The 12,402-nt window shown below is 51.3% G+C and overlaps 1 protein-coding gene across 1 annotated transcript in view; it reads left to right on the forward strand.

The window, feature by feature from the left end:
- The window catches only part of EPPK1 (epiplakin 1), a 79,114-nt gene that overhangs the window by 47,382 nt on the left and 19,330 nt on the right, over nucleotides 1-12,402 (forward strand). The gene's annotated exons all lie outside the window — the stretch shown is intronic.

The following is a 12,402-nucleotide window of genomic DNA, read 5'->3' on the forward strand; positions in this document are numbered from 1 at the left end:
CACTGAGCAGCGTGACTCTCTGGGGGCACTAAGTAGCGTGGCTTTCTCTCTGGTGGCACTAAGAAGCATGGCTCTCTCTCTGGTGGTGCTGGGCAGCGTTACTCTCTCTCCGGTGGCACTGAGAAGCGTGTCTCTCTCTCTCTGGTGGCACTGAGCAGTGTGGCTTTCTCTCTGGTGGCACTAAGAAGCATGGCTCTCTCTCTCTCTGGTGGCACTGAGCAGTGTGACTTTCTCTCTGGTGGCACTGAGCCCTCGTGCCTCTCTCTCTGGCGGTGCTGGGCAGCATGACTCTCTCTCTGTTGTTACTGAGCAGTGTGTCTCTCTCTCTCTGGTGGCACTGAGCAGCGTGGCTCTCTCTCTCTGATGGCACTGAGCAGCGTGGCTTTCTCTCTGGTGGCACTGAGCAGCGTCGCTCTCTCTCTGGTGGCACTGAGCAGCGTGGCTCTCTTCCTGGTGGCACTGAGCAGCGTCGCTCTCTCTCTGGTGGCACTGAGCAGCGTGGCTCTCTCTCTGGTGGCACTGAGCAGCGTGGCTCTCTCTCTGGTGGCACTGAGCAGCGTCGCTCTCTCTCTGGTGGCACTGAGCAGCGTGGCTTTCTCTCTGGTGGTACTGAGCAGCGTTGCTCTCTCTCTGGTGGCACTGAGCAGCGTCGCTCTCTCTCTGGTGGCACTAAGAAGCATGGCTCTCTCTCTCTCTGGTGGCACTGAGCAGTGTGACTTTCTCTCTGGTGGCACTGAGCCCTCGTGCCTCTCTCTCTGGCGGTGCTGGGCAGCATGACTCTCTCTCTGTTGTTACTGAGCAGTGTGTCTCTCTCTCTCTGGTGGCACTGAGCAGCGTGGCTCTCTCTCTCTGATGGCACTGAGCAGCGTGGCTTTCTCTCTGGTGGCACTGAGCAGCGTCGCTCTCTCTCTGGTGGCACTGAGCAGCGTGGCTCTCTCTCTGGTGGCACTGAGCAGCGTCGCTCTCTCTCTGGTGGCACTGAGCAGCGTGGCTCTCTCTCTGGTGGCACTGAGCAGCGGGGCTCTCTCTCTGGTGGCACTGAGCAGCGTCGCTCTCTCTCTGGTGGCACTGAGCAGCGTGGCTTTCTCTCTGGTGGTACTGAGCAGCGTTGCTCTCTCTCTGGTGGCACTGAGCAGCGTCGCTCTCTCTCTCTGGTGGCACTGAGCAGCGTGGCTCTCTCTCTGGTGGCACTGAGCAGCGTGGCTTTCTCTCTGGTGGTACTGAGCAGCGTGGCTCTCTCTCTGGTGGCACTGAGCAGCTTCGCTCTCTCTCTGGTGGCACTGAGCAGCGTTGCTCTCTCTCTGGTGGCACTGAGCAGCGTGGCTCTCTCTCTGGTGGCACGGAGCGTGTGGCTCTCTGGTGGCACTGAGCAGCGTGACTCTCTCTCTGGTGGCACTGAGCAGCGTGACTCTCTGGGGGCACTAAGTAGCGTGGCTTTCTCTCTGGTGGCACTAAGAAGCATGGCTCTCTCTCTGGTGGTGCTGGGCAGCGTTACTCTCTCTCCGGTGGCACTGAGAAGCGTGTCTCTCTCTCTCTGGTGGCACTGAGCAGTGTGGCTTTCTCTCTGGTGGCACTAAGAAGCATGGCTCTCTCTCTCTCTGGTGGCACTGAGCAGTGTGACTTTCTCTCTGGTGGCACTGAGCCCTCGTGCCTCTCTCTCTGGCGGTGCTGGGCAGCATGACTCTCTCTCTGTTGTTACTGAGCAGTGTGTCTCTCTCTCTCTGGTGGCACTGAGCAGCGTGGCTCTCTCTCTCTGATGGCACTGAGCAGCGTGGCTTTCTCTCTGGTGGCACTGAGCAGCGTCGCTCTCTCTCTGGTGGCACTGAGCAGCGTGGCTCTCTCTCTGGTGGCACTGAGCAGCGTCGCTCTCTCTCTGGTGGCACTGAGCAGCGTGGCTCTCTCTCTGGTGGCACTGAGCAGCGTGGCTCTCTCTCTGGTGGCACTGAGCAGCGTCGCTCTCTCTCTGGTGGCACTGAGCAGCGTGGCTTTCTCTCTGGTGGTACTGAGCAGCGTTGCTCTCTCTCTGGTGGCACTGAGCAGCGTCGCTCTCTCTCTGGTGGCACTGAGCAGCGTGGCTCTCTCTCTGGTGGCACTGAGCAGCGTGGCTTTTTCTCTGGTGGTACTGAGCAGCGTGGCTCTCTCTCTGGTGGCACTGAGCAGCTTCGCTCTCTCTCTGGTGGCACTGAGCAGCGTTGCTCTCTCTCTGGTGGCACTGAGCAGCGTGGCTCTCTCTCTGGTGGCACGGAGTGTGTGGCTCTCTGGTGGCACTGAGCAGCGTGACTCTCTCTCTGGTGGCACTGAGCAGCGTGACTCTCTGGGGGCACTAAGTAGCGTGGCTTTCTCTCTGGTGGCACTAAGAAGCATGGCTCTCTCTCTGGTGGTGCTGGGCAGCGTTACTCTCTCTCCGGTGGCACTGAGAAGCGTGTCTCTCTCTCTCTGGTGGCACTGAGCAGTGTGGCTTTCTCTCTGGTGGCACTAAGAAGCATGGCTCTCTCTCTCTCTGGTGGCACTGAGCAGTGTGACTTTCTCTCTGGTGGCACTGAGCCCTCGTGCCTCTCTCTCTGGCGGTGCTGGGCAGCATGACTCTCTCTCTGTTGTTACTGAGCAGTGTGTCTCTCTCTCTCTGGTGGCACTGAGCAGCGTGGCTCTCTCTCTCTGATGGCACTGAGCAGCGTGGCTTTCTCTCTGGTGGCACTGAGCAGCGTCGCTCTCTCTCTGGTGGCACTGAGCAGCGTGGCTCTCTCTCTGGTGGCACTGAGCAGCGTCGCTCTCTCTCTGGTGGCACTGAGTAGCGTGGCTCTCTCTCTGGTGGCACTGAGCAGCGTGGCTCTCTCTCTGGTGGCACTGAGCAGCGTGGCTTTCTCTCTGGTGGTACTGAGCAGCGTTGCTCTCTCTCTGGTGGCACTGAGCAGCGTCGCTCTCTCTCTGGTGGCACTGAGCAGCGTGGCTCTCTCTCTGGTGGCACTGAGCAGCGTGGCTTTTTCTCTGGTGGTACTGAGCAGCGTGGCTCTCTCTCTGGTGGCACTGAGCAGCTTCGCTCTCTCTCTGGTGGCACTGAGCAGCGTTGCTCTCTCTCTGGTGGCACTGAGCAGCGTGGCTCTCTCTCTGGTGGCACGGAGTGTGTGGCTCTCTGGTGGCACTGAGCAGCGTGACTCTCTCTCTGGTGGCACTGAGCAGCGTGACTCTCTGGGGGCACTAAGTAGCGTGGCTTTCTCTCTGGTGGCACTAAGAAGCATGGCTCTCTCTCTGGCGGTGCTGGGCAGCATGACTCTCTCTCTGTTGTTACTGAGCAGTGTGTCTCTCTCTCTCTGGTGGCACTGAGCAGCGTGGCTCTCTCTCTCTGATGGCACTGAGCAGCGTGGCTTTCTCTCTGGTGGCACTGAGCAGCGTCGCTCTCTCTCTGGTGGCACTGAGCAGCGTGGCTCTCTCTCTGGTGGCACTGAGCAGCGTCGCTCTCTCTCTGGTGGCACTGAGCAGCGTGGCTCTCTCTCTGGTGGCACTGAGCAGCGTGGCTCTCTCTCTGGTGGCACTGAGCAGCGTCGCTCTCTCTCTGGTGGCACTGAGCAGCGTGGCTTTCTCTCTGGTGGTACTGAGCAGCGTTGCTCTCTCTCTGGTGGCACTGAGCAGCGTCGCTCTCTCTCTGGTGGCACTGAGCAGCGTGGCTCTCTCTCTGGTGGCACTGAGCAGCGTGGCTTTTTCTCTGGTGGTACTGAGCAGCGTGGCTCTCTCTCTGGTGGCACTGAGCAGCTTCGCTCTCTCTCTGGTGGCACTGAGCAGCGTTGCTCTCTCTCTGGTGGCACTGAGCAGCGTGGCTCTCTCTCTGGTGGCACGGAGTGTGTGGCTCTCTGGTGGCACTGAGCAGCGTGACTCTCTCTCTGGTGGCACTGAGCAGCGTGACTCTCTGGGGGCACTAAGTAGCGTGGCTTTCTCTCTGGTGGCACTAAGAAGCATGGCTCTCTCTCTGGTGGTGCTGGGCAGCGTTACTCTCTCTCCGGTGGCACTGAGAAGCGTGTCTCTCTCTCTCTGGTGGCACTGAGCAGTGTGGCTTTCTCTCTGGTGGCACTAAGAAGCATGGCTCTCTCTCTCTCTGGTGGCACTGAGCAGTGTGACTTTCTCTCTGGTGGCACTGAGCCCTCGTGCCTCTCTCTCTGGCGGTGCTGGGCAGCATGACTCTCTCTCTGTTGTTACTGAGCAGTGTGTCTCTCTCTCTCTGGTGGCACTGAGCAGCGTGGCTCTCTCTCTCTGATGGCACTGAGCAGCGTGGCTTTCTCTCTGGTGGCACTGAGCAGCGTCGCTCTCTCTCTGGTGGCACTGAGCAGCGTGGCTCTCTCTCTGGTGGCACTGAGCAGCGTCGCTCTCTCTCTGGTGGCACTGAGTAGCGTGGCTCTCTCTCTGGTGGCACTGAGCAGCGTGGCTCTCTCTCTGGTGGCACTGAGCAGCGTCGCTCTCTCTCTGGTGGCACTGAGCAGCGTGGCTTTCTCTCTGGTGGTACTGAGCAGCGTTGCTCTCTCTCTGGTGGCACTGAGCAGCGTCGCTCTCTCTCTGGTGGCACTGAGCAGCGTGGCTCTCTCTCTGGTGGCACTGAGCAGCGTGGCTTTCTCTCTGGTGGTACTGAGCAGCGTGGCTCTCTCTCTGGTGGCACTGAGCAGCTTCGCTCTCTCTCTGGTGGCACTGAGCAGCGTTGCTCTCTCTCTGGTGGCACTGAGCAGCGTGGCTCTCTCTCTGGTGGCACGGAGCGTGTGGCTCTCTGGTGGCACTGAGCAGCGTGACTCTCTCTCTGGTGGCACTGAGCAGCGTGACTCTCTCTGGTGACACTATGACACTAAACAGCGTGGCTCTCTCTCTGGTGGTGCTGGGCAGCCTACCTAATATGCCCCCCCCCGGCCGAAAAGTGACTGAGAACATAGATTTATCTATCAGTCCCTTTCTCTCAGCCTCAGCTGCTCAGATGAATGAATAGGAAGCGCTCGGAGGCTTCCTGCTCATTCACAAACTGAAGCATAGTGAACACAGTCTACTATGCGTCAGTGATGAATGGGCACAATGGTGATTGATACCAATCGCTCGCTGTGTTCATTCAGGAAAGAAAATGTCTAGTAAATGACATTCACCTGTGTGCCCGCAGCAGCTGCCAGCGGGAGAGGAGGGAAGCCGGGAGCGTTGTGGGGATAAAGGGGCACACCAGGGGGGGCCCGGGCAGCAGATGAAAGGGGCGCGCATGCAGTGCAGGGGGGGGGGGGGGAGAAGCTGGCAGAGCTGCAGGGGGAGACATAAGAGGACCGGTGTCCGCAGAAAGACAGTACAGCTGGCACTCTTGCTCAGCAGCTGACCAGGGCCCCCCCTTTTGAACAGATAGGGCCCGGGCCCACTACAGGAGGGCCGGCTGTACTGTCTTATCGGCAGCCCTGTCTGTAGGCCTAACCGGCAGGCATTCATCTCTGGGCTGCTTCTCCTCCCCACACAAGTCAATGTTAATGTGAAGGCACCTCATGGAAGCATGCTGCGTGTGACTTCCGAGTCTGGCGCCCTTGGATTGGATAAGTACGGCGTACGTGACCTGAGAGGATGGCGCAATTCTCCCCGCGTTGCGTCATTTTAATTTTTTTTTAATATGAAAAGCAGAAGTGCATTGTGGGAAGCCGGGCTTTCATTAAATGTAAATATCTGTTATCCTCATGATCACTTTCCCCCGGCTGCGCACGTACGGCGGCGAAACGGACGCGTCACACCCAACCGCCGCTCATCACACCGTCTGTCCTCCTCGTAATTTACATAACTTATTACTATATATAGAGTCACAAGAGGCGATGACTGAACCGCTCATGGGGGCGCCGCCCAGGCCTGGCATCCTGTGTATAATGAGACGCAGAGATAATATCACTCACATATACCGTGGCAGAGCTGGAGGGGTGAATCAGAGTCGGAAGATCTGTCATCTGTGTCGAGATAGATGTCTTCCAGCAGTGGCGTCACTAGGGTTGGTGTCACCCGGTGCGGTAAAACATGGTGTCACCCCCCCCCCCCTCTGTCTAGGCTGCCCAGCACCAAGCAGGCAGTGCACGGGCACGGGGCGCACCCCAAACCAGCCCCTGTAAATGATAGTATAGGGCAGTATAGTGGCAGGTTAGGGTAGTATAGAGTGGTATAGTGGCAGGTTGGCGTAGTGGGGTGGTATAGGACAGGTTAAGGTGGTATAGGGCATGTAGGGGTGATATAGGGTAGTTTGGGGTGGTATAGGGCAAGTTAGGGTTGCATAGGGCAGGTTGGGGTGGTATAGGGCAAGTTAGGGTGGTACATGGCAGGTTGGGGTGGTACAGGGCAGGTTGGGATGGTATAGTGCAAGTTAGGGTTGCATAGGGCAAGTTGGGATGGCATGGGAAAGGTTGGGGTGGTACAGGGCAAGTTAGGGTGGCATTGGGCAGGTTGGGGTGGTACAGGGCAAGTTATGGTGGCATAGGGCAGATTGGGGTGGTACAGGGCAAGTTAGGGTGGCACAGGGCAAGTTGGGGTGGCATGGTAAAGTTTGAGGTGGTACAGGGCAGGCTGGGGTGGTACAGGGCAGGCTGGGGTGGTACAGGGCAGGCTGGGGTGGTATAGGGCTGTTTGGGGTGGTACAGGGCAGGCTGAGGTGGTACAGGGCTGTTTGGGGGGGTACAGGGCAGGCTGCGGTGGTACAGGGCAGGCTGGGTGATACAGGGCAGGCTGGGGTGGTACAGGGCAGGCTGGGGTGGTACAGGGAAGGCTGGGGTGATACAGGGCAGGCTGGGGTGGCACAGAGCAGGCTGGGGTGGTACACTGCAGGCTGGGGTGGCACAGAGCAGGCTGGGGTGGCACAGAGCAGGCTGGGGTGGCACAGGGTAGGCTGGGCATGTCAGCTAAAAAAAAAAAACGGGATGGTGTCATCCCTCTAGCGGGTGTCACCTGTTGAGGCTGCATTGATGGGCACTGGCAGGCTGTATTTGATGGGCGCTGGTGAGGCTGCATTTGATGGGCGCTGGTGAGGCTGCATGAATGGGCGCTGGTGAGGCTACATTTTATGGGAGCTGGTGAGGCTGCATGGATGGGCGCTGGTGAGGCTGCATTGATGGGCACTGGCAGGCTGCATTCGGTGTACGCTGGTGAGGTTGCATTGATGGGTGCTGATGGGGCTGCATTGATGGGCACTGGTGAGGCTGCATTGATGGGCTCTGGTGAGGCTGCATGGATGGGTACTGGTGAGACTGCATTGATAGGTACTGGTGAGGCTGCATTTGATGGGCGCTGGTGAAGATGCATTCAATGGGCGCTGGTGAGACTGCATTTGATGGGCGCTGGTGAGGCTGCATTTGATGGGCGCTGGTGAGGCTGCATTTGATGGGCGCTGGTGAGGCTGCATTCGATGGGCGCTGGTGAGACTGCATTTAATGGGCGCTGGTGAGACTGCATTTGATGGGCGCTGGTGAGACTGCATTTGATGGGCGCTGGTTAGGCTGCATTCGATGGGCGCTGGTGAGGCTGCATTTGATGGGTGCTGGTGAGGCTGCATTTGATGGGCACTGGTGAGGCTGCATTGATGGGCGCTGGTGAGGCTGCATTGATGGGCGCTGGTGAGGCTGCATTTGATGGGTGCTGATGGGGGTTTACACTTACAGCAAATTTGATAAAACAAGCTTGTAATTAAAGTGGAGTGTAAACAACGATTCCAAGAGCATAACCCGACATGTTTCGTCCTAATAGACATCATCATACCCCCGATGATGTCCAATAGGACGAAACATGTCGGGTGTTGCTCTTGGAATCGTTCCCTCTCTGTACAGAGCCCTGTGGTGATTGTCAATACAGAGCTCTGGGCTGCGATTGGACACAGCCGATCAGCAGGTCCTGGCCATGAATCACTGGCTGGGACTTGCTTACAGACTAAGTGTCGGCGTTGGGAGGGGGGGGGGGTCTTGCGTGCGCAGAAGCAGGCAACGACGCACCAGTACAGAGCTTTGCCTTTGCATGCATGGGCTGCCCGTCTACATTGCGGGCTGGTGGGCGGGCCATCCGATATTCTAATCCACCTCCACTCTGTCCAAAACTAAAAAAAAAAAAAAAACTTTAAAGCTTCGCACTTTAAATTAAACTTCCCATTTTAAAGCTGCACAGTGATTGTCTTTATACCGCGGCGTCTTCCTTGCACATTGCATTTCATTACAAGGGTGGACTTGGCCTTTAAATCCGCGTTATTATTGTAGACAGGAATGCCAATAGAGGGATGGGAATGCCATCCATCCAACATTGATCAGCCAGCGCCACCCAGTGCTCAACTCACAGTACTACATCAGATCAAAGCTGGCCTTACACTGATATTATTATTATTATTCTACAGGATTTATATAGTGTCATCAGTGTGTGCAGTGCTTTACAATATAAAGGGAGACAATACAGTACAATAATATACAAAGGTTAATCACTTCAGCCCCGAAGGATTTGGCTGCCCAATGACCGGGGCCCCTTTCTGCGTTGCTTTAACTGACAATTGCGCGGTCGTGCGACGTGGCTCCCAAAACAAAATTGGCGTCCTTTTTTCCCCACAAATAGAGCTTTCTTTTGGTGGTATTTGATCACCTCTGCGGTTTTTATTTTTTGCGCTATAAACAAAAATAGAGCGACAATTGTGGAAAAAAAAGCAATATTTTTTACTTTTTGCTATAATAAATATCCCCAAAAAATCTTTTAAAAAAAAGTTTTTCCTCAGTTTAGGGCGATACGTATTCTTCTACCTATTTTTGGTAAAAAAAATCGCAATAAGCGTTTATCGATTGGTTTGCGCAAAATTTATAGGGCCAGATCCACGTAGCGCGACGTATTTTTAGGCAGGCGTAGCGTATCGTAGTTACGCTACGCCGCCGCTACTTTGAGAGGCAAGTGCTGTATTCACAAAGCCCTTGCGTCTAAAGTTACGGCGGCGTAGCGTAAATGTGTCGGCGTAAGGGCGCGGAATTCAAATGACAAAGATGTGGGCGTGTTTTATATATATTAACTGTGACCCCCACGTAAATGACATTTCGATCGAACGGCGCATGCGCCGTCCGTGGACGTATCCCAGTGCGCATGCTACAAATGACGTCGGCAAATCGTCATGCTTTCGACGTGAACGTAAATTACGGCCAGCCCCATTCACGGACGAGTTACGCAAACGATGTCAAATTTGAAAAATTTGACGCGGTTCCGACGTCCATACTTAACATTGGCTGCGCCATGTTTTTGGTGGTTTATCTTTACGCCTGAAAACCCCTTGCATAAACGGCGTATTTTAACTGCGACAGCCGGGCGTACGTTAGTGAATAGGCGTATCTAGCTGATTTAGATATTCTAGGTGTAAATTAGCGTACACGCCCTTAGCTGCCAGCGTAAATATGCAGTTAAGATATGACGACCGTATCTTAGCAACATTTAAGCGTATCTCAGTTTGAGAATACGCTTAAAGTTGCGACGGCGGGGATTCGGACTTACGACGGCGTATCTACTGATACGCCCGTCGTAAGTCTTCATGGATCTGGCCCATAGTGTCTACAAAATAGCGGATAGTTTTATGGCATTTTTATAAATATTTTTTTTTACTAGTAATGGCGGCGATCAGCGTTTTTTATCGTGACTGCGACATTGCGACGGACACACTTTTGACGCTATTTTGGGACCGTTCACATTTATACAGCGATCAGTGCTATAGAAATGCACTGGTTACTGTGTAAATTACACTGGCAGTGAAGGGGTTAGCCACTAGGGGGCTAGGAAGGGGTTAAGTGTGTCCTTGGGAGCGACTCTAACTGTGTGGGGGCGGGGCTTACTTTCACATGACACTGATCGCTGCTCCCGATGACAGGGAACAGTATATCAGTGTCCTGTCACTAGGCAGAACAGGGAGATGTCTTGTTTGCACAGGCATCCCCTAGTTCTTCAGCTCCGTGACACGATCGCGGGACACCGGCGGACATTGAGTCTGCGGGCACGGTCACGGAGCTCGCGGCAGGGGCGCGCGTGCGCCCACAAGGTGGCACATTTAAAGGGATGTACCGGTACGCCCATTTGGCTGTCCGCGCCATTCTGCCGACGTAAATGTTCGTGCGGCGGTCGGCAAGTGGTTAAGAGGGTCCTGGTCATATGAGCTTACAATCTAATAGTGATATAATTATTTTGTTCAGCCGGCGGGCAGAGTAAATGAAATCTAACAGATTCCTCCATGCCATACAACGTGGATGGATGAATGCCCCCCCTGCTAGGCTATTGTGATTTGGAAGCAGCGTCGGCCGCTGTCAGAACATCCAAACAGCTGCTGCATCTGATTGGATATCCAGCAGCTGTCTATATGCTTCCGCTGCTCTTTGATCTGTTTGTCACTTGATCGTTCATTCACAGTGTTCTATTTTAGATGCCACCCCCCAGACTCAGCCTGTCTGGGCAATATGGTCACCTGCTGACTTGGCACCGTCCACAGGCAGCTTAATCCTGCAATAAGATATAGACGTCCAATCAAACAGAGCAGAGTTTTGGTTTTCCATTGACAATGACTTTCCTAAGCCCTGTCCCTGCGAAATACCAGACCCCCCCCCCTGTTATTTGGATGTGTCTCTACACGCACCATAATATATTATGTTTGTTGGTCTCCTGATGAAGCATTAAAATTGTGAAACGCGTTGGAACCTACTATTATCCTCCTGCGTTTTTGCTCTACCCTATAACAATATTCCACACAGATGATAATAACTTTTTTGAACACGTGCAACATATCGTATGTATATGATTAATGGGGCTTAGCAGGAAATAGCGCCTTTTCAGGGATGATATTTATACATTTGATTTTTTGGAATGCTTTTAACTCATATACTAATACGTTTTTTGTAAAGTTTTATAAATCGAGGCGATGTGTGTTTATTTCTTGGGCTTATTTTCATTTCATTTTTTTTTTTCCTTTCCTTTTCTTTTTCCTTTCCTTTTCATTTTTTTATCTTTCCTTTCATTTTCTTTTTCCTTTCCTTTTCATGTTTTTTTTTTCTTTTATTTCTTCTCTTTTTAATTATTTTTTCTTTTTTTTTCTCTTTATACATTTTTTTCCCCAACATTTTTTTACTTTCCTTTCCTTTTCATTTTTTTACTTTCCTTTCCTTTTCATTTTTTTTATTTCTTTTAATCTTCTTTTTTCTTTTCTTTCCTCTTCATGTTTTTTTTTCTTTACTGTAATTACCTTTCCTTCCAATTCCTTTCCTTTTCATTTTATTTATTTTTATTTCCTTTAATCTTCTTTTTTTTCTTTCCTTTCCTTTTTATGTTTTTTCCAGTATATAAATCCTGTATAATAATAATAATAATTCCTTTCCATGTTTTTTTTCCTTTCTCCTTTTCTTTTAATTTTTCTTCTTTCCTTTCTTTTCCTTTCCTTTTAATTCCTTCCCTTTTTTTCCTTTTCTCACCTTTTCTTTCCTTTTCTTTTCATGTTTTTTTTTTTAATTTCCTTTTCTTTCCATTCCTTTCCTTTTCGTTTTTTTTCTTTCCTTTCCTTTTTCTTTTCATTTTTTTTTATTTCCTTTCTTTTCCTTTCCTTTTCATTTCTTTCCTTTCTTTCCTCTTCTGTCCTTTTTTTTTTCCTTTCCTTGTCATGTTTTTTTTTCTTTCATTTCCTTTCCATTCCTTTCCTTTTAATTTTTTTTATCATTTCCTTTCCTTTACTTTCCTTTCATTCCTTTCTTTTTCATTTTTTCTTCTTTCCTTTCCATTTTCTTTTCATTTTTTTCTTCCCTTTCCTTTTTTTCCATTTCTTTCCTTTTTTCCTTTCCTTGTCATGTTTTTTTTCTTTCATTTCCTTTCCTTTTCATATTTTTTCTATCATTTCCTTTCCTTTCCTTTCATTCCTTTCTTTTTCATTTTTTCGTCCTTCCTTTCCTTTTCATTTCTTTCCTTTTTTTTCCTTTTCTTACCTTTTTTTTTCCTTTCTATGTTTTTTTTTTATTATTATTTCCTTTCCTTTTCATTTTTTTCTATCGTTTCCTTTTCTTTTCTCTTTCCTTTCCTTTTCGTGTTTTTTTTTTCTTTCATTTCATTTCAGTTTTTTCCTTTCAAATCATTTCCATTCCTTTTTCCTATCCTTTCCTTAACCTTTCATTTTTTTTTCTTTCCTTTCCTTTCTATTTATGTTTTTTTCTTTTTCTTTCCTTTTCATGTTTTTTTTCTTTCCCTTCCTTTTTTTCCTTTTATTTCCTTTATCGGGCTTTGCTTCCTATGTAAATATAATGCAAATCTCAAGACTATAAATATAATTTATTGCAATTTACCTCTGCCAAGGATCACAGTATCCAGTTTGCCACGGGGTGGCGTGCTAAAACTGTGTGACAATTATCTGGTAGGATGCAGATGAATATTTATTGTTGCAGTGTACACCTGCTA

This window comes from Rana temporaria, chromosome 5 (assembly GCF_905171775.1).
Source record: "Rana temporaria chromosome 5, aRanTem1.1, whole genome shotgun sequence".
Lineage (NCBI taxonomy): Eukaryota > Metazoa > Chordata > Amphibia > Anura > Ranidae > Rana > Rana temporaria.